This window comes from Heloderma suspectum, chromosome 2 (assembly GCF_057233095.1).
Source record: "Heloderma suspectum isolate Gila_16-S chromosome 2, 16-S_ref, whole genome shotgun sequence".
In the NCBI taxonomy this organism is placed as follows: domain Eukaryota; kingdom Metazoa; phylum Chordata; class Lepidosauria; order Squamata; family Helodermatidae; genus Heloderma; species Heloderma suspectum.
In genome coordinates, this window is record NC_139459.1 from 83,206,752 (window position 1) to 83,227,715 (window position 20,964).

Genomic DNA, 20,964 nt, shown 5'->3' on the forward strand with positions numbered 1-20,964 from the left:
GAGCTCTCCCGTGGAAACACTCCCTCTTCTGTCGTCCCCTTACAAACACCTTCTGTATAATATCCTGGATAACTCCTGATCATGTAGTGTGCTACTGTTATGCTGCTCTGCATTCAACAGTGGGTGAGGGGGAAAGGACTGTGGAAACAAAAAATATTCCCTTGCAGCAGAAAAAAAGGATCTAGGCTAGCCTTCTCCCTGACCTGCTACTGTTTTGTGTACAGGGAACTTCCACTCACCGGTATATTAAAAATGAGCTCCCCCCACTTCCCAACAGTCTGAAGTGCTACACTCTCAGAAAAAATTATCCATGATGTGACAGGCTACATATGGTAGGCCATCAAAATGTTCAGTGACAGCAATGCTGTTGTAAGCTTTGGAGGAATTTGGACAGGAGATGGGTTAATGAGGTGAGAATGACTGCAAATATCATTTAATAGCCTTGGCAAAGTTGGCAGACACTTATTTTGTTAGGGAAACTACAGGTGATATGTTTCCAAGGGAACTAAATGTTAGTGGATCTTCCTTATATCTTCTGAATGGGGCAACAGCAGACCCCAGCTAAGTAAGATGCAATCTAGGTGTCTGTTTGTATGGAAAAACGATAGATTGTTGTTGTTGTTGAGTTTGAGCCAGAGACTAAGGGTACTTCCAGAGAGAGAGAGAGCTCTTAGAACTACCATTGTGCATTTATTCCTTCTTTCCCTTCTGAACAGATATTTTCTGTAGTAAGCAAAAAGATGGAAGAAGCAGTGGTAAAGCATGGGACTGTTACAAATGGAAGCCAATATTGTCTGGACTTCCTGTAAAATTCTGTGAATAAGGCATGGCCATTTCATAATAAAAGCATTCTCTGGAACCACCCTAAGTGAGACAAACAGAGACCAGAACTGGGGCAGAAGCAGAGACCTGAGTCTGTAAGCTAATAGTATTTTGGGGTGTTGGCTGCCTTTCTGGGGAGATCTGATATAAGAGCAGTGGACTTTGACTGTTGGAGAGTTTAAGCTGTGCCTCCACCAATGCTTAACCTGTAAATAACTCAAATATTATAAAATCCAATGAGCCTCCAGTGACCTCCTTCCACCAAACCCGGGTAAGTGCTGCACCCCTGGAACTTCTCAACAATCAGAGAACTGGTCTGAGTGTAACAATCCCATTTAAAATGCAGTGAACAGGTATCCCTTGCTTTGCAACTGCTGATTAATATACATCTGAAGTATTGTCCCCATAAATGTGTGTGCTTCCCAGAAGAATCAATATGGGAAGAGGTTCCATTCAAAACTTACTGAAGAGAATGGAAAGATCTTCTATTATTTTCTGTGGGCTTTGGCTCATGCCCTGAAAATAAATGGTGCATTTGTTGTGCGTTTGCATATCATTTTAATGATTTTTAAAAGTGCAGGGTAATTTCTGTTCATTGTATTAATTTATTTATGGCATAGGTATAAATAACTTGAGTGCTCATCCAGGGACTATTTATTTATTTATTTATTTGCCTGAGTAGTTCTGCCACAGCCATTGAAGGGGGATTTTAATTTTAGGCCACATAGTGCCTGATCTCATCTTATTACTTCCTCCTGGTTGGGTTGAAGGGAAGGCTAAATCCTTGCCATTCCTAACCCTCCCTCTAATAGTGAACTCAAGTAGGAAGTGCTGACAGAAATGGAAATTAAACAGTGCCACTGAAAAACAAGAGGGAGGTATCAGCACAGGGGTGGGGGGGGGGGTTGTACAAGTACAAAATAATGTCTTTTTAAAAAGCCCAATGAGAACTGAGCATGCTCAGTAGCCACAGAATGTTGAGTTTCAGCTGGAAAATGGGAAAGTGGGGGGAAACGGTTCTAAACATTTTTAAATTTAAAAAAGCCTTAAGAAATAAAATTTTTAAAAAACAGGAAGTGTACGGAGCTTTGTGGGTGCCAAGAGAGGTGTCTGTGGGTACATTGGTGCACATGGGCACCACGTTGGAGCCCCCAGGCATGGATGAATTGTAGGGGACTGAGAAAGAGAGAAGGGAAGTGTCGGGGGGGGGGGAGGGTGATGATTTTTAGTTAGATCATTACCACCACCTCTCTCTTTCTCTCTCCTTCTGCCTACCATCAACATGGAGCCCCCAACTGATTACCTCTGTGGAATGTGGCTCTTGATGGAAAAAAAAAAACAGTTATCAGCTCCTGTTCTACACAGTATGTGTTTGTACACTCTGTGTTTGGACATAAAAGGGTAGGGGAGCCCTTATTGAAATCCATAAGCACACATGCCTTGTAGCCTTCTAGAAACTGTAAAATGAAGGGTGCGGTCACAAAAGGTTAAGGGCTTGGGCCCACTCTTGACCCCCTGCCATTTGAGCACTGGTACTAAGGCTTGTAAGAAGAACTCAAGACAAGTATGTAGAAACCTGTACTCTGCCTCAAAAGGAAAAGATTGTGTGCAATGTTGCTATTGCATAGAAGAGGATAATTGGGTAAGAGTTTTTCTGACTATGAACTCATCAAACACAGTTGGCTGGAAATCCCCAATATTTGACACCAGCTCAGTCAACATCAGCAACCTGTAGTATACAGGTGCCTGTTTAAATACTTAGAGAAAAATATACTGTACATATTAATTAGCTGTTTCATCAGGGTGCAGCAGAGGGAGGGAGCGGAAGCAGGGCCACTTAATCTGCCCTGCTGAGAAGCCAGCTCCATTAGGCTTCTCCCTCCACCAACTGTCACCTGGCAGCAGCCATTCCATCTGGCTGTAGCAGAGGGAGGGAAGCAGGGCCAGCAGCTGAAAAGACTAGCAAAGTTTGGGATCTCCATGAACTGTTTCCACTCCAACTGGTCATCGTAAGAACCTTGTAACTAAGAAGTAGTTCCCAAATTTGCTTTTTTGCCGTCCTCCTCCTAAATCCCCTTTCCTATTATGACCTATGTTTTGGATTGTAAGCCTGAGGGCAGTGGCTGTCTTATTGCTCATCTTCAAAATCCAGTCTGGGAGCCTTTTTCTATTGAGGAGGAGAGTACACATGCTGTAAGGGTGCAATCCTATGCATGTTGAGACAGAAAAAAGCCTACAACTTCCAGAATTCCCCAGCCAGCATGGGCGGATTGAAAATGGCTGGGGCATGCTGGGAGTTATAGGCCTTTTTCTGTCTAAAGATGCAGAGAATTGTGCTTTAAGTAATAAATAGTAATAGACCAACAGAGGGTATGGAACTGTATAAAATAGTGCACAATATAAATAAGACAGGTGACAGGTTCTATTAAAACTTTCACTTTCTCCTCATAATATAAGTAGGAGACCTGCAATTTGTTAGTCCAGTAATTTCTTCAGGCACCAGACAGAATTTTAGTAAGAGGGTGGTATTTTTAGTTACTTCTTTAATTAGTCTGTTGCTTTTTCAGTCTGCCCATATTTTCTTATGTAAAATTGGCATGCTGAGAAAGGGACATACCTTAAAGACATACAATTATTTGGCCACTGGGTGCCACTCTTCTTCCTTGGCAGTCATCAAGTTTTTTTTCCCCACACAGCAGCAAAATAACAGCAGTGGCATGAAAGGTTATTCATGCAATGGTCACTTGGATACTGGTTCATGTTGTACTGGCCTTCTAATGTATGTCTACAACTGTTAGCAGAACAACAAGTTTTGAGAAGTGTCCCCCCCTCCCCGCCCATCATTTTGTAGAAATATGAGGTGTAACTACAAGTAAAGGGCAGCTTCAAAATGCTTTAGCATACGAGTCATAATGACTATTCAGCCAGATGTGATTTATCCTCAAAATGCATGGCAGAACTATGTACTCCAAAGAAATACCATCCCTTGCCATCCAAGCTTCAGGTACTTACATCATGGATGTATTTTTTGTTTGTTTGGTTGGTTCTTTGCTCATATGAAAAAATGGCACTGTCATTGGAGTCAAATCCAATCTCACCTGGAAGTAAATTGCATTCAATTCAGTGGGGCTTACTTCTGACTGGACGTGTCACTCATTTGTTAAGTGAGAAATATAATCTACAAAATCCTGCAAGAGACATAACAATGTTTTCTTTTTAAAAAAAAACAAACCTCAACTATAAATATTCAGTTTTCTTCCTAACAATTACAAGCCGCCAAAGAAATGACTCTTGTTAAGCCTTTAATATTCAGAATTTTCAGCTAATCTGATTACACTCTTATTTTCCCTTTGTGTAGAATGAGATACTGCCTCCACAGCTTTATAAATTAATCATTCTTTTGTTTAGCTTGAGAAAAAAATGCTTTTGTACAAGCATTATTGTTTGGGTGCTTCCTTGTAACTGAAAACTTTAAAAATATACGTGGGTGACTGGGTTTGAAAAGAAACGCATGTCAAGCGTGTAGAGTGTTAATGTATTATAACATTTCTAGCTGCAACCAGAGAGCCACTTGTCTTTGCCTCACAATCCTTTTGGTGTCACTCGAACTGCTCATGTGACAGCATTCTAATATGAAGAGACAATGGGCATTGTTGAGCACACATATTAATAAATAAAAGACACACAGTGTAGACAAACAAAGGCTGCTTCCTGGAACACTGTGTCACAAGATTCCCAGGGCCGTAGCCTCCTTGTCTTGCTCACCCGGGGGGGCACTGAGGAACTCAATGTGTAGTTCTCTGTAGGAGGTGTTCCACACTGCAGCAACTGCTTGGCCAAATTTGGGGCCTACTTATTAGCCTGAGTGTCATCAACATCAGATACTAACCTACAGGTTTCATTACAGTTGTTCCCATTTTACACCACTGTGAGAGCTGGGCTTAGTAAGGCAGCCAAGCAAGGTTGGTTTCACAAAGCAGAAATGTATGACAGGAGGCCAATGTGAACAGAAACTAAATTATTTTCCAGGACAGGTAGTGCATGTAAAAGAAAACCTAGGGATGTGCTGGTCAGATTGGATATGTGCACATTTGTGTGGCACAGAGAAAAACCTCTGTGTTGGAAAAAGGGTTGTATTTCATGTGTTTGCAGGGCCAGTGTCAAGGGTAGGCATGGTTGGATTCCTGCTGAGGGCCCACACCCCACCGCTAAGAGCCCCCTGGAGTTCCTCCTCCTTGCCACTGGAACCTGCTTGTTCACCTGACTTTCGCTGTGGCCCGGACAATGGCGGTGGTGAGGAGGAGGAGGAGCAGATGCTGCTGCCCACTTGCTCACTGGCTCTCTGTCTAGCAAGTAGTAGCAATTGTAAGAAAGGGGATGAGGAGCAGTAGCAGCTGGTGACAACGACAGGGAGAAGAGAGACTCGCTGAGGAGGGAGCCCACTGAGGGTGTCTTGCTCAAGAGCCCTCAAGAACCTGGAGCTGGCACTGTGGTGTGTGTGCACATGTGTGTGCGCGCACAGGTGTCTCTTCAGCTATATTTACCTGAATGAAGCTTTTCTAGAAAGTATATCTTCTTGACAGGAAAACTACACCTGTTGAATTTCTGTTAAAGACACAGAGCCTCTGTCTGGAAAAATAGTGGCAATTCTAACTGCTACACATCAGCTCCTTAATCTCTGTACACAAGGCTAGCATGATATTTGCACTACCATTCAAGTGGCCAGATAGCTGCCAAAGAGGACAGGACTCCTCCTGCACCTTTAATAGTTGTGTTCTAGCTATCCCTGCTGAAATTTCCTATTCTAACACATTTTTAAAGGTGTGGCCACCTTGACCACTATGCGTATGGTACAATATATGCTCCATGGATTCATCTCTGTTTTGGAGTGGAAAAAACAACAACTATGTTGGGATTACTCTATTCCAGGACTAATCTGGAGTAAATAGTGGCCGGGTCTTCCTTCCTTTAATAATAAAAATAATACTTAAGGTAGGACCCCAAAAGTTCCGTTCACATACTGGGACACTTGAGTAACACCTCTTCCTACTGCAGTCACTTCCAAAAAGATGGTAGACCCTTCAGAATGACATCCCTTGCATCTTGAGAAGCTAAATCGGGAAATGTCAGAATTACACCTGGGATAAGCATTTATAAAGTGCTTTTCTGTGCATTTGAGCCTCGTGTGGCACAGAGTGGTAGGCGACAGTATTGCAACAGAAACTCTCCCCACAACCTGAGTTCGATCCCAGTGGAAGCCGGGTCTCAAATAGCCGGCTCAGGTCAACTCAGCCTTCCATCCTTCTGAGGTCGGTAAAATGAGCACCCAGCTTCTGGTGGAAAGGTAGTCACGACTGGGGAAGGCAATGGAAAACCACCCTGCTATAGTCTGCCATGAAAACGTCAGCGTAAGCGGCGTCCCTCCAGGGGTCAGTAATGACCCGGTGCTTGCACAGGAGGAACCTTTCCTTTTCTATGCATTCCAAGCACTTTGTGTATATCACCTCACCGCAACAAACCTTACAATGGTTCTCTAGGGTAGGCCAGCCTGATTATTATCTCCGTAGTAGGCCTCCCAGGAAGTTTATGGCTGAAATTTGAACCAGGATATCTTAAGTCACAGCTCCTGCTCTTAGCAACTACACAGGTAAAACAGTTTTGCTAAACTGCATATTGGATATATTTCCTGAGTAAATAGAAAAACAAAAGTTATAATATTAGTGCCATTCAAATAGATTTCTTCTGTATCAGCTACAGAGTGAAAAATTAAATGTGCTGGGAAAACATTCTTCCTTCCTTCAGCACTTTGTGTCAGGTTCCACATCAGCACAAACCAGGTTGCCTGTTGCTGAATAACATGCTACATAACATAACATAAATCAAGCCTAGAATTTTAGCTAGTAAGAGCTACAGCTATTTCTTACTGGTGTGAGCAGAGTCAATAACCATCAATACGTACTTGGCTAAGAAGACTACAGGATGTGACAAATATAATAAAACTGTCATTATATGATCAGATAGGATAGCACAGTTAAGAATATGGCTATCTTGAGGCCGTATGGGAAAAACATTTCCCATTTAGCAGCTATGATAAATATCAGGTGTCTAAGGGTGCAATCTTATGCATGTTTAGATGGAAATAAGCCCTACAACTCCCAGCATCCCTCAGCCAACCATGGTGGATGAGGCTGGCTGGGGAATGATGGCACGTGTAGGATTTATTTCTGTCTAAACATGCATAGGATTGTGCCCTAAAAATATTAAAGCTTTGTCAGGTTATTTTGATAATCTATTAATGAAAATCTACATATTCTTTCTACAATAGACATTATCCTATACATAAATGAATATTTATTTATTTATCGTGTGGCACATTTACATCGCATTATAATAAAAACATACAGCATAATAAATTTAAAATATAAAATATAGACAGGAATATCACAAACTTATGTCTAGGTTACAGATATAATTTTTTACTTCAGTTGTCATAGCCAGGAAATCAGCAAAGTCTCCATTGTAGGCTCGATTTTGACACTCTGTCACTGTATGTTGAATAGTTTGTTTTTCAGCCCCACAATCACAATTTGATGATTATGTTTTGCCCCATTTATATAGGGCATCTGCACATCTACCATGACCCGTGCGAATTCGGTTCAAGGTTGTCCATATCGCATGGGGCTGGTCAAATCCAGGTGGTTTTTCCAAGATGCAGGGCAAGCTTTGGCATTGTGGAGGGCAATTTCCTAGCCAATGTTGTTTCCACGTGTCGTGGATATTTTCTAGAAGAGCTTTAGTGGTAGAAATGGCTGGATGTCTCAATAAACAAATAAAATGCCATTTAAAGTACTTGATATCTTAACCCCCCAAGTGCATTCTCTAAAGAAGCCACAGGAGAGATTGTAGAAGTCCTTTCACCACAACCCTCTGGTTTAACATTCAAATAACAAATTGTACAAGCCATTTCTACCTCCAGAAGTGGCACATACTGCCTGTACATGTTGCCCTTGAATATTACACTGAAACTGTGGTGACGGGGCTTGTACAACCAGTCCTGTGCCTTCTTTAGACCTGCCAAAGGCAAAGCTAGTCTTCGAAGTCTTCCCTACTGATTTTCTTCTATGCATCCTTAGAATTGCAGCCTTGCACCCTGTCATAGAATGTGTTTCAAATCAAGAAGCTAGTCTGAGATTGGCACTACCATTCTAATACACAATTTGTATTTTCATATTTTTAAATATTAAGTTCTACACCTTTTCCATTTAGATCACTCTCCTCCATGCCATATTTTGGTGAGCAAGTAGTATGAGGGAACAAAGAAGTATGCCAGCTTCACATGTGACAAAGACACTAATTTGAAATTCCCAGTGTCTATGCATATTTTCTCACTGGCTTTAGGAAAAACTATACATATGCTGTTTCCGTAACTGTGCATTGTGTTCTACAATTTCTGCTGAATGATAAATCCAAAGAATAAGCCATTTCAAGTCAAAGCAAACAATTGTACAAAGAAAGGTTTAATAACCTTGCCAATAAAATAGCGTTTTGTGCTTTCAGAAGTCCCATTGCATACTTTGTTGAAATTGCAAACTTCTCCCATGTAATTTTCTTTCCTGTTTTCATATATTCGGAACTTTACAAGACATTCCTGCTTGGGGTAGGGATTTTCCCTGGCTAGTATCAATTACGTATAGAACAAAATCTAAGAAAAATATCGTGCCAATGTATTTCTCCCCAAATTATTTCTGACTAAATCAAATACATATTCTTGATTATTATAAAAAAATGCTGCACCATACTTTTTAAACAATAGGGCAAAGGTAGGCAACCTGGTGCCCTCCAGATGTTGGACTACAACTCCATAAATGCTGACCACTGCCCATGCTGACTGTGGCTTCGGGAGTTGTAGTCCAAAACATGGGGGGGGCACCAGGTCATCTACCCCTGCAGTAGGGTAACTGCATGAAATGCCACCTTGGTCATGCCGAGAGTGCTTCACCTGACGGGGAAAAGATAAAAAGTGGTAGAGCTAGAGCTTTGAAAATGGCTTTTAGGGGTCATTTAAATAAATGTTACAGATATATTGCTGTTTTAAATTAATTTGCTGTATTTTATATTCTATCCTTGTATTTGTATTTTAACTTTTGTAAACCTCCTCAGGGGACTTTTTTAGCCAAAAGGCAGCATAGAAATAAACATTATAACATCACATTACCTAGCCTAACATAGCAAATCACAACGAGAGAGAGAAAGAGAGTTGTGTTGCTTGTAACTCTTCACGACACAGGCAATGCCCAGTAGGTGCTTGTGACATTTAGGTGGAACCATATTGTACATAGCAATTGCAACAGTAGTGGATATTGCTGCTGTGCTTCCGTTCATTCCATTGCACCAGCAGAACTTCCTGCCAGCAGAATGGGGAGTTAATGCTGCCTAACGCAAGCCAGGATATGAGCCAAAACATTCACTTCCAGATTGGGACAGATCAGTGGAGCTCCCTTCTCCACTGACTTGTCCATTCCAGAAATGAGCATTTCCACTTTTTTTCCTGGTTGCTTTAAAAACCACTAGCTCCCTGTTGCACTAGTAGTGGGTCCTGCTGGCACATGGGCAGCGTGTGGGATACTGCCCCAATTTTCTTGACAGAGGTACTGTTTCTCACACTACGAAACATTGTGACTGGAATAATCAGAAAATGTTATATCCCTCAAACAGAAGTGATCCTTGAGAGATTATGTCTGGATCTCATGCACCAAAAGAGTAACAAAAGAGTAGAACAATTGTTTGTCAGATTTAAACACTCCATAGGAAAGGAGAGATGAAATTAGAATAGTACCGTCCAGTTCATGGCAGGCATACCACAAATGAAGTTCATAGTGTTAGATGGTGCCAATCTAGTTTATATGGCAGCATTTATTTATTTATTTATTTATTTAACTTCTATACCACTTAATAAAATAAAATATCTGAGCTGCACATATGCAGATCACTCTCCTGTCTACATCCATGCATGTAAAAAAAAACCCTCAACCCACTCTGTCCTGTTGCTTGCCACTTATGGTTAGGGTGGCCACCTAAGCATCTCCAAAAAGGAAGAAATTCATCACCAAAATGGAGGACAAAACAGGACACAGATTTTCATAAAATTTTCTAAGTTACATGTGTGAATGCAAATTTAGAAACCATTATTGTAATTTAAATAGAAACACAGTTTCATAGTGGGGAAGACTGAGATCAGGTAAACTGTATGTGCAACATATGCCTGTTATATTAATGTATATGCTTGCATTGTTAAATGTGACCCAGGTAAGATAGGGTTAATAGGGTATTAGAGAGGGAGTGAAAGGTGGGAGGGGCTTGTGTGTGTGTAAGGATTCCGAGATTATAAAAGGAATGAACTGACAGAAGTGAGATAGGGCCTGAGGGATTGAGGAAGCAACATCTAGTGAGTGGGGTTTTGGGAACAGGAATTAGAAGGGGTAGAGTCAGTAGTTAGGTTAGGACCAAGCATAGAGTGATTAATAATACATAATTATTCTTGTATTAAATAATTTTATTTGTTTATTTATACATACAAAATGTCACATGTTGGTTCATCTTATTGCACTACCATTAGAAAACATATTTCCTTGTTACTTCCTCTGTATTGGGTAGAGGGAACCAATATTGGGTGTCTCTTTAACAGAGAGTAAAGGGGCTGAAGCTGTGTGTGTCAGCGAGGACAACTGACCTAGTGGAGGCAGGCATCCTGAGGGGGTTTGTTTCCCAGATTCATCAGGTGAAAACTGGAGAAAGTAGAACCCAGGAGCAGGAATGTCACAGTATGCCTACCTGTTCAGTCTCCTGACCAGATGAGAAGTGTTGGTGGACAAGGACCCTGCCCTCCCTTTGGATGGTCCTTGAGATTTAAACCAGACTGGACAGCTCTTCAAATAGAGGATGGTCCTCTGGCAGCCCTTCAAACAGAGGACTGGCCTCTGTAAATGAGGACACATGACCATGCTATGGCAGCCATGAAACTTTATTCTAATTCAAATTGTAACTCATTATATACTATTTGTCCAGGAAAAGTGTAACTGCTGTAATCTTCCCCCAGGATCTAGTATATCATCCAGGTTTGTGCCTTGTCTCTCTCTCACATATATTATATTCTGTGTTAGACTTGGCTTTTGTGCCAAATTATTATGGACAGATAAGAATGTTGCTGATTTATGTAATGGCATTGGAACACTAGTTTTATGGGAAGCTTTAGGGACTGACTGGTAGAAGTATCCTATTTAGGTCAGTGCCCATTTAGGCTGTTTTCCTTATGTTTCTTTTGTAAACTCATCTCTATGAAAGCAACAGAATATTTCAACTGGTGCATTTTAGGGGATTATTGTACTTGCTGGGTGGTTAAACATCATCCCAGGCGTGCAATAATTGCCCAGAAATGCATTGCCTATTGTGTTTTAGGGATGGATTTTAAAAAGAACAAAGATCTAGTGAGAACAATTTTGTTTAAAGTTAGATGTTCTTGGTTAGCATATTCAGATATGAAAGTGTCCAAACAGTATTAAGCATCATTTTGTACAAAAATAATATTTGCCTGGAGGGTAGCATTTTATACTGATTGTAGCTGACTGGAGAACCACATGATTCTGGATGTTAGACATGGAAAATGCCATAATACACTTACAAGCTTATTTCCTGGGACTTTCCTGAAAGATAACTGACAGACTAATTTTTGATTCAGAGCTCACTAGTGTGGCTTACTTTAACAAATGGGCATTGCATTTGATGCAAACAGATTAGAGTGTTTTAGCAAGATGGAAATGTGGCAAACTGGAACAGGCCAAAGTATAGGAAAATAGCATGGTGGATTTCCCCCCTACTGTTTATTTATAAGATCATATCCACTTTTTCCTCCTTACCATGAGACAAAAAGCAGATAATAAAATAGCCAATAACACATAAAAAGACAGGTAATGAGGGCTTGACAGTCTTCAGCTACAGGTGACAGTTGTAAATGTTTGGTATGCAGGAATTCTGTCCATCTACATCTCCTTCTACTTAGTATTATCATCATTAACATTATAGTACCTGGCAATTGGAAAAAACAATCCAGTGCAGTTTTCAATTTGGTGATTTGGAATTTCAGTGCAATTTGCATCTCTTTAGGTCTGATGTTACATTGCTTGTGCCTCAAATCAACATTGAATTGGCTGAGTAAATAGTATCATAGACAAGGCCTTTACTGACAGAATGGGAGAGAGGCTGTCTTATTTCTCAAATCTGTTGCTCTGTCCCCACACACCAAAGTGTGGGCATAGTTCTAAAATCCTTTGACCTGCATAGGAGTAACCAGGAATGTTGGCACAGAGCTTTCAGAGTGGGGAGAAATAAAGGATAAAGGAGACAAGCCAGGAAGGGGGCAGCAACAGACTCCAGTAAGTATTTCTGATAGGCTGTTACATTAAAGTGGGAAGAGGTTACTACAGCTCATTACCCTTCTGCTGGCACATAATGAACACATACAAGCAAAATTGATGATTCTTCCTTCATCAAAACTTGGACCCATTGTTTCACTTGTTCTTTCATCTACTGTCTTGAAACTAAATCTGTTATATATTTTTATAAGCTAAGATGAACTTTTGACTAACAAATGTACAACTGAAAAGAAGAATTGACAGGAAAAGAGGGGGAAGTATGTTCTGTAGAAAGGCAAGAATAAGTGACTCTTTCTATACATTAGAGATATATGGGACTTATATGAAGAATCTGGACAAGGAAGTGGGGTTTTAGGGATGTTGGAGAAATCCGCAATGAATTCAAATGAGTTTGGATTTCTATGAATCTGACCTGTGAATTCCTCAGTGGACCAGCTTTTTCTGAGTCATGCAGATTCTGCAGACTTGTGAACCTGTTTTTTACTGGGGGGGATTTGTGCTAATTTGCAGTAGTGCTAATGCACATTAACTGATGCACATTAGCGCATTTGCATTAACTGATGTGCATTAGTGCAATTGTTCAAGTGTGCATTAGCTCTAATGCTCATTAGCACTAATAGTGCAAGTAGAATGAAATTCTGGTAAAAAAATATCTGGTTCTATCAGTGAGCAGATGATGGAATGAAAGATTCTTGATGATCTGCGAAACACAGATGGAACAGATTAAACAAAATCTGTACATCCCTAGTTTAGATACAGGCTTTCCTGCTTGGGCATCTGAAGTTGGAAGTGGTAACCATCAGGTACATCTCTGACGTATAAGCAGTATTATTTAAGATGTTTCATTTGTCCTTAACCACCAGCAGCTTTGGAAAATAACTAGTTCAAATAAGTCCTGGAGAAAATTAGGGTAAATGAAAACTTTGTGTTCCCTTAAGGTTCCTGCTCATTTCTATGAAAATCCTTTCTTTCCAGCTTGTAATCTCTATATAATTTGCCTTTGTCTTTTGTCTCTCGTCCAGGCACACACAGGCAATATTTGGACCTCACATGAGGCAGATGAACACAACAAATGTTTACTACAATGAAATAAGGCTTAAATGGTCTTTGAGAATGGGAAGAGTAAAAGCAGGGATCTTGACAGATGGGTACTGGAGATAATTTGGTACCTTTGAGAGCAGGGATGAGGCCCTGTTTCTGGGTGGAGGCTGGGGGTCTGGATGATTCCCCCCCCCTTGAGCCCTCAGTGATGATGTCAGGGGCAGGGGCACATCCCCTGACATCATCCAATTCTTGGCCAGAGCAGGAACTGGAGCTCTTCCACCTTGTGCTTTGTTTGGGGACCCAGCTTCACTGTGTGTGGACTTTCCCTGGCTGGAATCATGCCCCCCACTGGAGGAATCCTCCTGAGAGAGAAAGTTAGCACTCCCAGAAACTGAGGGCACCCCAGATCAGTCACTGCTACCAGAGCAGGAGGAGTCTGGGCCCTTGAGGGGAGATGGCTTCAGGTCCATCCCTGTCAGAGGGAGAGGACTCTGAGTGACTCCCTGGCCCCCAGGAGCATCGTTGCCTCAAGTGACAGGCCAGCAGGGCTCCTGTGAGAAGGGGTGCTCACTTGCAAAGAAGAACTCCTTAGGAGAAAGTGACTCCTCATGAGTAGGGCTCTGACTAGAGAGCTCTAGGATACTGAAGCTGAGTCCTGGGTGGGGCTCAGCAGGCTTTAGTGTTAAAAACCTTCAGTGTCTGCCTAGCTAGAAACAATGTTACCTTGTATTTTGTTTTCTGGAACTTGCCTTGTGATTGAACCTCTGTGCTATTGACCTTGGACTCCTGCTTGACTCTGCTTCGTGGACTGTGTATTATATCTGACTTTTTACCTGTGTTTTGACCTTGGCTGCTCTTCAGGCATCTCTTTTGGATTGTTCCCTCTTGCCTGATAACACTGTGCGTTTGATGATTGCCTGCTGATTGACTTGTGTTTGGGTTGCTCCTTAGCTTAACCGGAGCCTGATCCAGCCGTAGCAGGTCAGGTGGGAATAGCCCACACACAGCGAAGTCCCCCCACCCAAGGCATCAGGTGGAGGAGTACTCCTCTAGCCAATGCTTTGGTCAGCGCCGCTTTGTCTGCCTGTGTCTTCTTCCCCTGTTATATTTTCTGAAGATGTGGTAGCTTCTAGCAGTGACTCCTAGGGCTAAATGTATGTGAATGGATCTCATATGAATTAATCGTATACATGGCATTCAGTCCTCAAAGGGGTACAGCATCACAACATGGGCTTTCTTAGCATGAACCAAGCTCCCGTCATCACAAGACCCATGAGCATTGGGCTGGGGAAATTAAAGGAAAGAATGCTGTGCCAAATCTGTTCCTTTTGCCTGAGGATTAGGTAGCTCTTTAAGGTCAGTCTTGCGAAAAATAAATACTTGTTTTCTTTAAGGCTAATTATTGGATGCTTCCTGTTGAACACTGGCTTACGGACTCCTAAGAATTCCTAAAGGCTTAATGGAGTGAGATTTACATTAGTCAAAAGCACTCAGAAGCATATTCTGTCTGAAACAAGCAGGTTTTATATATATATATATATATATATATATATATATTGTTTAAACAAATATTAGAGTTACATTAGTCATAGGCAGACAAGCAGCTATTTGTCCGAGCCCCAGTGAAACAGAATTCCACTCTAGCAAATAACAAATAAAATATGGGGAAACCAGGTCTTCAGACTTTGAAAAGCCCAGTGTTTGTGAAGCAATTAATGTGCACCTAGCTAATTAATTCCCAAGGCTTGACTGAGCTCCCGTAAACAGCCAAGATGTATGGCTATGAATCAGTCTGGGTTAAAGTTATCTAGCACAGACTGCTGATTTCTGGTTCTGGTTGCATATCATATGTGGCTGTTGGCACAGCGGTGTTTTTAGTTCATTTTTGTTTCCTTCCGGATACTGGGTTTGCCAAGCTGGTTGATGCAGCTTGTGTTTGCTGAAATTCTGCATCGTTTCAGAGAGGATGTGGGTGTGAAAGCCTCTTAAGCTCTAACCTCAGCATGTCACTCTGAGGCTTCAAGATCTTATTTGACCTCTCAGGAGTTCAGCTTATTTGTGTGTAAGATCGGAATATTGCCTACTTCACAGGAATTTTTGCAAAGCTTAATTAGCAAGTCTGCAGAGAAAAAAAACCCCTCTATGAAACGTTGGGCAAATTATTAATAAAAAATGTACCTCTCAAAATATGAAGATGTGCTTTGGGGATAAGCACATGGGAAATGGACTGCCTATGATGGGTGTGGAAAGGGTTCTGTGCTCTGCATCCTCATTCTGTTTTTCCTCCTTCAAATGGATCCCCCCCTTTTTACATTATTTAAGACAGATCCAAATTTACACTCGTAGATCTACTGCCATCATGTATAGTTTAGGCCAGCCTTCCCCAGCCTGGGGCCTCCAAATGTGCTGGCTGAGGGATGCTGGGAGTTGTAGTCCAACTCATCTGGAGGGCCACAAGTTGGAGAAGACTGGTTTAAGCATAATAGGAAGCTGCACAGCTGACCATTGCAAGTTAATGGTACTTGTACAACTGCACATTCACCACACACACACACACACACACACACACGACTGGAAAATGTCCCTTATTAGTGTAGGAATAAATGGGAAAGCTGAAGACTGGGGGGAGAGAAGGAAGCTTTTGCAGGTGTCATTAGGCACACTCAGGAATTTAATTCAAATGCTACACTCTTCTGTCTTCTAATTTATTTTTTAGAAATTTACTATTACATTTATATCCCACCTTTTTTTCCTTGTGCAGGGAACCCAGGGTGGCTCACATGGTCCCTCTCCTTTCTATTTTACCCTTATAACAATCCTGTGAAGTAGGTTGGGCTGAGAGTCAGTGACTAGCCCAAAGTCGCCCAGTGAGCTTCATGCCTGAGTGGGGACTAGAACCCAGGTTTCCCGAGTCCCAGTCCAATGCTCTAACTGCTATACCACACTGGCTCTTGACACAATCTGCTTCTTGCAATAGGTTACATCACTGAAAGCCTCTTCAGGTGGTTATTTTTGCTAAATAAATGTATTGCAGTTGTTACAAATTCTTCCATGGGATTTGGACTCTGTGACTGTAACACAGTGTCCAGGTTTGGACAATCATGGTGGTAAAAGAAGCCATTGTGGCTTTTCCCCTCGCGTGCTGCATGTGTGTCCATAATTTGCATAATTCTTTTCTTTTATTTATTTATTACATTTATATCCCACCCTTTTTCTCCTTAAGGAACCCAAGGCAGTGTAACATAATCCTCTATTTTATCCTCACAACAACAACCCTGTTAAGTGGGTTGGGTGAGAGTCTGTGACTGGCCCAAAGTCACCCAGTGAGCTTCCATGGCTGACTGGGAACTAGAACCCAGATCTCCCGACTCCCAGTCCAACACTCTAGCCACTACACCACGCTGGCTGCAGCGTGGGTTGCCATGTTGTCTCAACCTGGTGCACGGCACAGCAGACATAGCTTTGTTCCCACCCTACAATCCACGATGTGCAGTAGGGGCTGTAGCATGGGTGCAAAGCACTGTGCTGCATGCCAGGTTTAGATGGTAGGTGGCCATCTAGCTTCTGATTGAAAAGCTCTAATGAAGGAGAGTCCACCACCTTCTGAGACAGTCGGTTTCATTATCAAACAGCTTGAACTCTCAGGAGGTTATTCCTAATGTTCAGTTTAAATCCTTTTTCTTGGAATTTGAACCTCTTGGTTCAGGTCCTACCCTCTGTAACAACAGAGAACAGATTTATTTTTATTTAATTATTACATTTCTATACTGCCCAGCAGCCAAAGCTCTCTGGGTGATACACACAACAATTAAAACCATAAAACACAACATGATAAAATACAATATAAAAGTCTAAAACTGCAGTATAAAATAAAAATAACCAAATAAAACCTAGCAGCAGTGTAAAAACTTCAAATACAGTAACAGATTTAAAACAACAGAAACTGAAATACTAAAATGCCTGGGAAAATACAATCTTCACATGGTGCTGAAAAGGGCATTATGTAGGCACCAGTTGAGCCTGGCTGGGAAGCTCATTCCACAACCAGGATGCCACAACAGAAAAGGCACACTTTTCAGTAGCTACCCACCACACTTCCTTTGGCGGTGCTCCTGGAGAAGGACCACTGAGGACGATCTTAGGGCCTGGGCAGGTATACATAGGAGGAGATGTTCCTTAAGGCAATACATTAGGGTATCCTTCAAATATTCAAAGATGGGTAATATATTGTCTCTTAATCACCTCTTCTCCATGCTAAACATATCCAACTTCTCCAACTTTCCTCATAGACCCTCATAGTCTCCAGACCCTGCATCATTTTTGTCACCCTCCTCTGGACACGTTTCAGTTTGTTGATCGTAAACTGCAGTGTACAGAACTGGACAAAGTAGTCGAGGTGAGGTGTGACCAAGTCAGCCTTTTCACCCCTGCCAGTTGAAGAACTGATCGGAATATCTTACTGGCTCAGCTTCTTCATGTGCGCAGAGTTGGATTAGGATTTATACTACTCAGGAATCTGGTTTCTCTGTAATATATTCAAAAGAAAATTGTGACTTTTTTTCTAATAGTAGCACTATACATATTTATTCAGAATTAAATTTTCAAAAAACTGAAAATGTTATTTTGTGATTAAAAGAATACAAAGTTTAAAAAATGACTTTAAGCTTCCTGCTGATCTTTTCCCAGCTGTTGCCAGAGACTACAGGAATGTTTGAATTGAGTTGAGGGTCAATAGGAAGGCCTTAACAATGCTAAGCTGCTGAGGTTTTGGTTTCATTAGTGACAGTTGGCTAAACAACTTAGAATCAATTCAAATGACACAACTAAGATTGAGGATGGAGAATATTAGATCTGAGTTGTAGCATGTCAGTAATCCGCAACACACCATTTAAGACCAGTTTATTGTGCTTGCATAAAGCTTCAAAAATATTATTTATTTGGTTGTTTGCAACTTTACAGAGTACAAGAGGATAGGTCTTGGGTCCAAGGTGTTTACAATCTAAAAATGAATATATAGATATAGATATATATTTAAAGTATACTGAATGGTGGAACAATAAATGTGGGTTGGGTCATGAATTGTACTGGGGGTGCCATAATCATGCAGGCACTTTGCCACAAATACCACTCAACACACATTTTCACTTTGACCACTTGAGTTGTAAGTGGCCACAACCACTTTTATCTCTGTCCTTTCTTCTTTTGGCAGTATAGTCTTGTTTTAAGCTTGAGCCATCCTAAGCAAATATATTGGCCTTCGGCAATCCATCACTATCAATAATGCTGAGAAACAAATAAAAATTTGATTTTAGGTGTGATTTTTTGAATTGTTCTCAGCAGTTATGAAATAGAGCATGCCTACCTTCTCAGCCCATGGTTGCATGCACAGAAATACAGAATTTCATAAGCTTATAGGAACTCTTCTTCTTCTTTTTCCTTTTTGTTTTCTTTTGAAGGAAAACCACACACACAATAAATGGGGGAAGCTACAGTGAAGAGGAAGTTGAGGTGCCCTTCCCCCCTTCGGTTTAGGTTTCAAAACAAAAAAGTTACAGAATATAAATGTTTACTTTTTGCTGCTATTACTGTTGTTACCCTCTTTGACCAATGCCCCATAAATGCATAAGCATATGCCCTTTAGCGAATACCACAAGCCACTTGGGTATTCACTGTAGCCCCACATGGAGTAACATTACTCACTCCCCCCATTTTTATTTTTTACATAGTGGCTTCTAGACAAACAATGTTTTGGGTATAAATGGCTCCAGGAATGTAGCACTTCAGACTGTAGGTGGGGGGACTGCTCCATTTGCACATAAAAAACTACGAGCTGGGGGGGGAACGGCTCTTTCCCCTCACATGCTGTGTATCAAATATTTTTGCATATGGAAACATTCCACTATATAACTCCCAAATCAACATTTGCAAGTGTGAAAGTTGTGCAGCAGGTGTTAATGGGAGGTTCATACCAACCTTTAAGTAACAGCTAGGTGGCCCAACTCAAGCTGTCTTGGTAGCTAACAGAACAATCCTAAGTGCAGGTGGAAGCGGTGAAGTGGTGTCCACCATTTCGAAAGCCCTGCCTGCTCACAGTGATAGCAGGGGACAGACATACCTTTTCTCATCTCTGGCAGTTCTTTATTTTATTTCCCATTGGTCTCAAAGGGAGGAAAAATACCTTTACCAGCTCCAGACTGGTTCAGGTGAGGGCCTACCACCTGCAGAACACCCTGTTTGGAGACCTATGCCTATTGAGCTTTTCACAGGTATACCTGGTGGAGCACATCAGCCCAGTCCTAATCCCCTCCCCTCCCCTCCCAGCCTGCAGAGCTGTGGGTTAGAGCATTGCTCTGAAAGGCTACAGCCCTATGTAAACATATCTGCGACTAAGCTCCATTGAACCGAATGCGTCTAACTTTGAGTGGACATGTGTTGGATTGCACTGCCAGGGACTGAATATCTTGAATCTTGATGATAAATATCCTTTTGTTTCTTCCAAATGGTGGCATTAAAATTAAATCTAGATGCAATGAATGATCTAAGCATTGCTCTTGTTTCTTTGATTTGACATGAAACAGCATATTTGTATGTCTAAAGATTTTAGACTATATATAATATCTGTAAATTGAGTTTTGTAAAACAAACATCACAAAAATATGATAGTTAACTGAATAATTTCTATTTTAAATTCTCATATATAAATACAGTGGCTTGGATCCAGGTTCTTTTCCACCCATGGGAGTGTTGCCTGAGCAGAATTCTGCTCAGAATGCTCCCACTTGTGGAAAAGCAGGGAGGCAATCTTTGCCTGATTTCCCCCTCCTTCTGCAGCTTCCAGAGCCACTTCAGACAGTGTTCTGGAGGGTCCCCAATCCTACAGAGCCAATTTTCAGGGGGAGGGAATCAAGGAGAATGTCTCCTCCCCTATTCCATCAGCAGAAATGCTGTACTGGATTGGAAGCCTTGCACAGATGTAAGTAGACCTTCCATTCTTGGAAGGACGACCATAGATCTAACCTCATAATGAAGAGTAATTTGAAACAAAAGGATTCTTCTTCTTTTCCCAGCACACATCCATAGATAGATAATGAGTAAATTATATAGCAATTAAGAAATACTAGAAATGTTAGCAATTTGCCAGTTTTCACACAGTTTCTAAACTGTGCCTTCTTCTTTGTTGCAAATGTGTTGGTGGCTGAGATATAATGACAATTGCAATGTTTTATGACACATCTTGTTATAGTTGATCTATGCTTTCATGCTGTGTTTTTTTTAAAAATTATAGTCTTATAAACATGTTAAAAATGTAACTGCAGCACAGCACCACATATACAAAAATATATACTGTCCCCACTCCCCCAGCATAATTCAGTGAAAATGTCATTGCAGACCTGGGGTGCTTTATCTTTTAACATTCTTAAGCTGACCAAATGATGTCTATCATTTATCTTTTTTTTAAATAGATACAGTCAGAGCTTTGTACATTTTCCCCTTCTGACTGTTATCTCCATGAGAAAATCTCTCAGCCAGACAGTAAATCTCCTGTTTTCATTCTCCATGGCTAAGATCTCATATTTAGCATTTTACTGACTGTCTGGCACACAGAGATTTGGTAGCTCTGAAGGACAATTGTTTTAAAACTGCACTACGAAGGTACATATTTTATCCC

At 41.2% G+C, this 20,964-nt stretch overlaps 1 long non-coding RNA gene across 7 annotated transcripts in view; it reads left to right on the top strand.

Moving 5' to 3' along the window:
- The first annotated feature begins 272 nt into the window (after nt 1–272).
- The window catches only part of LOC146352413 (uncharacterized), a 53,839-nt gene continuing 33,147 nt past the window's right edge, over nt 273–20,964 (top strand). For 3 of the 7 annotated variants that reach the window (XR_014787360.1, XR_014787358.1, XR_014787361.1), the window contains exon 1: nt 862–1,093. This is a non-coding gene — a long non-coding RNA (uncharacterized LOC146352413). Of the gene's footprint in view, nt 411–861; nt 1,094–20,064; nt 20,269–20,964 lie in introns of those variants that run through there. The other 4 variants (XR_014787363.1, XR_014787359.1, XR_014787357.1 and 1 more) reach the window with 4 other exon arrangements.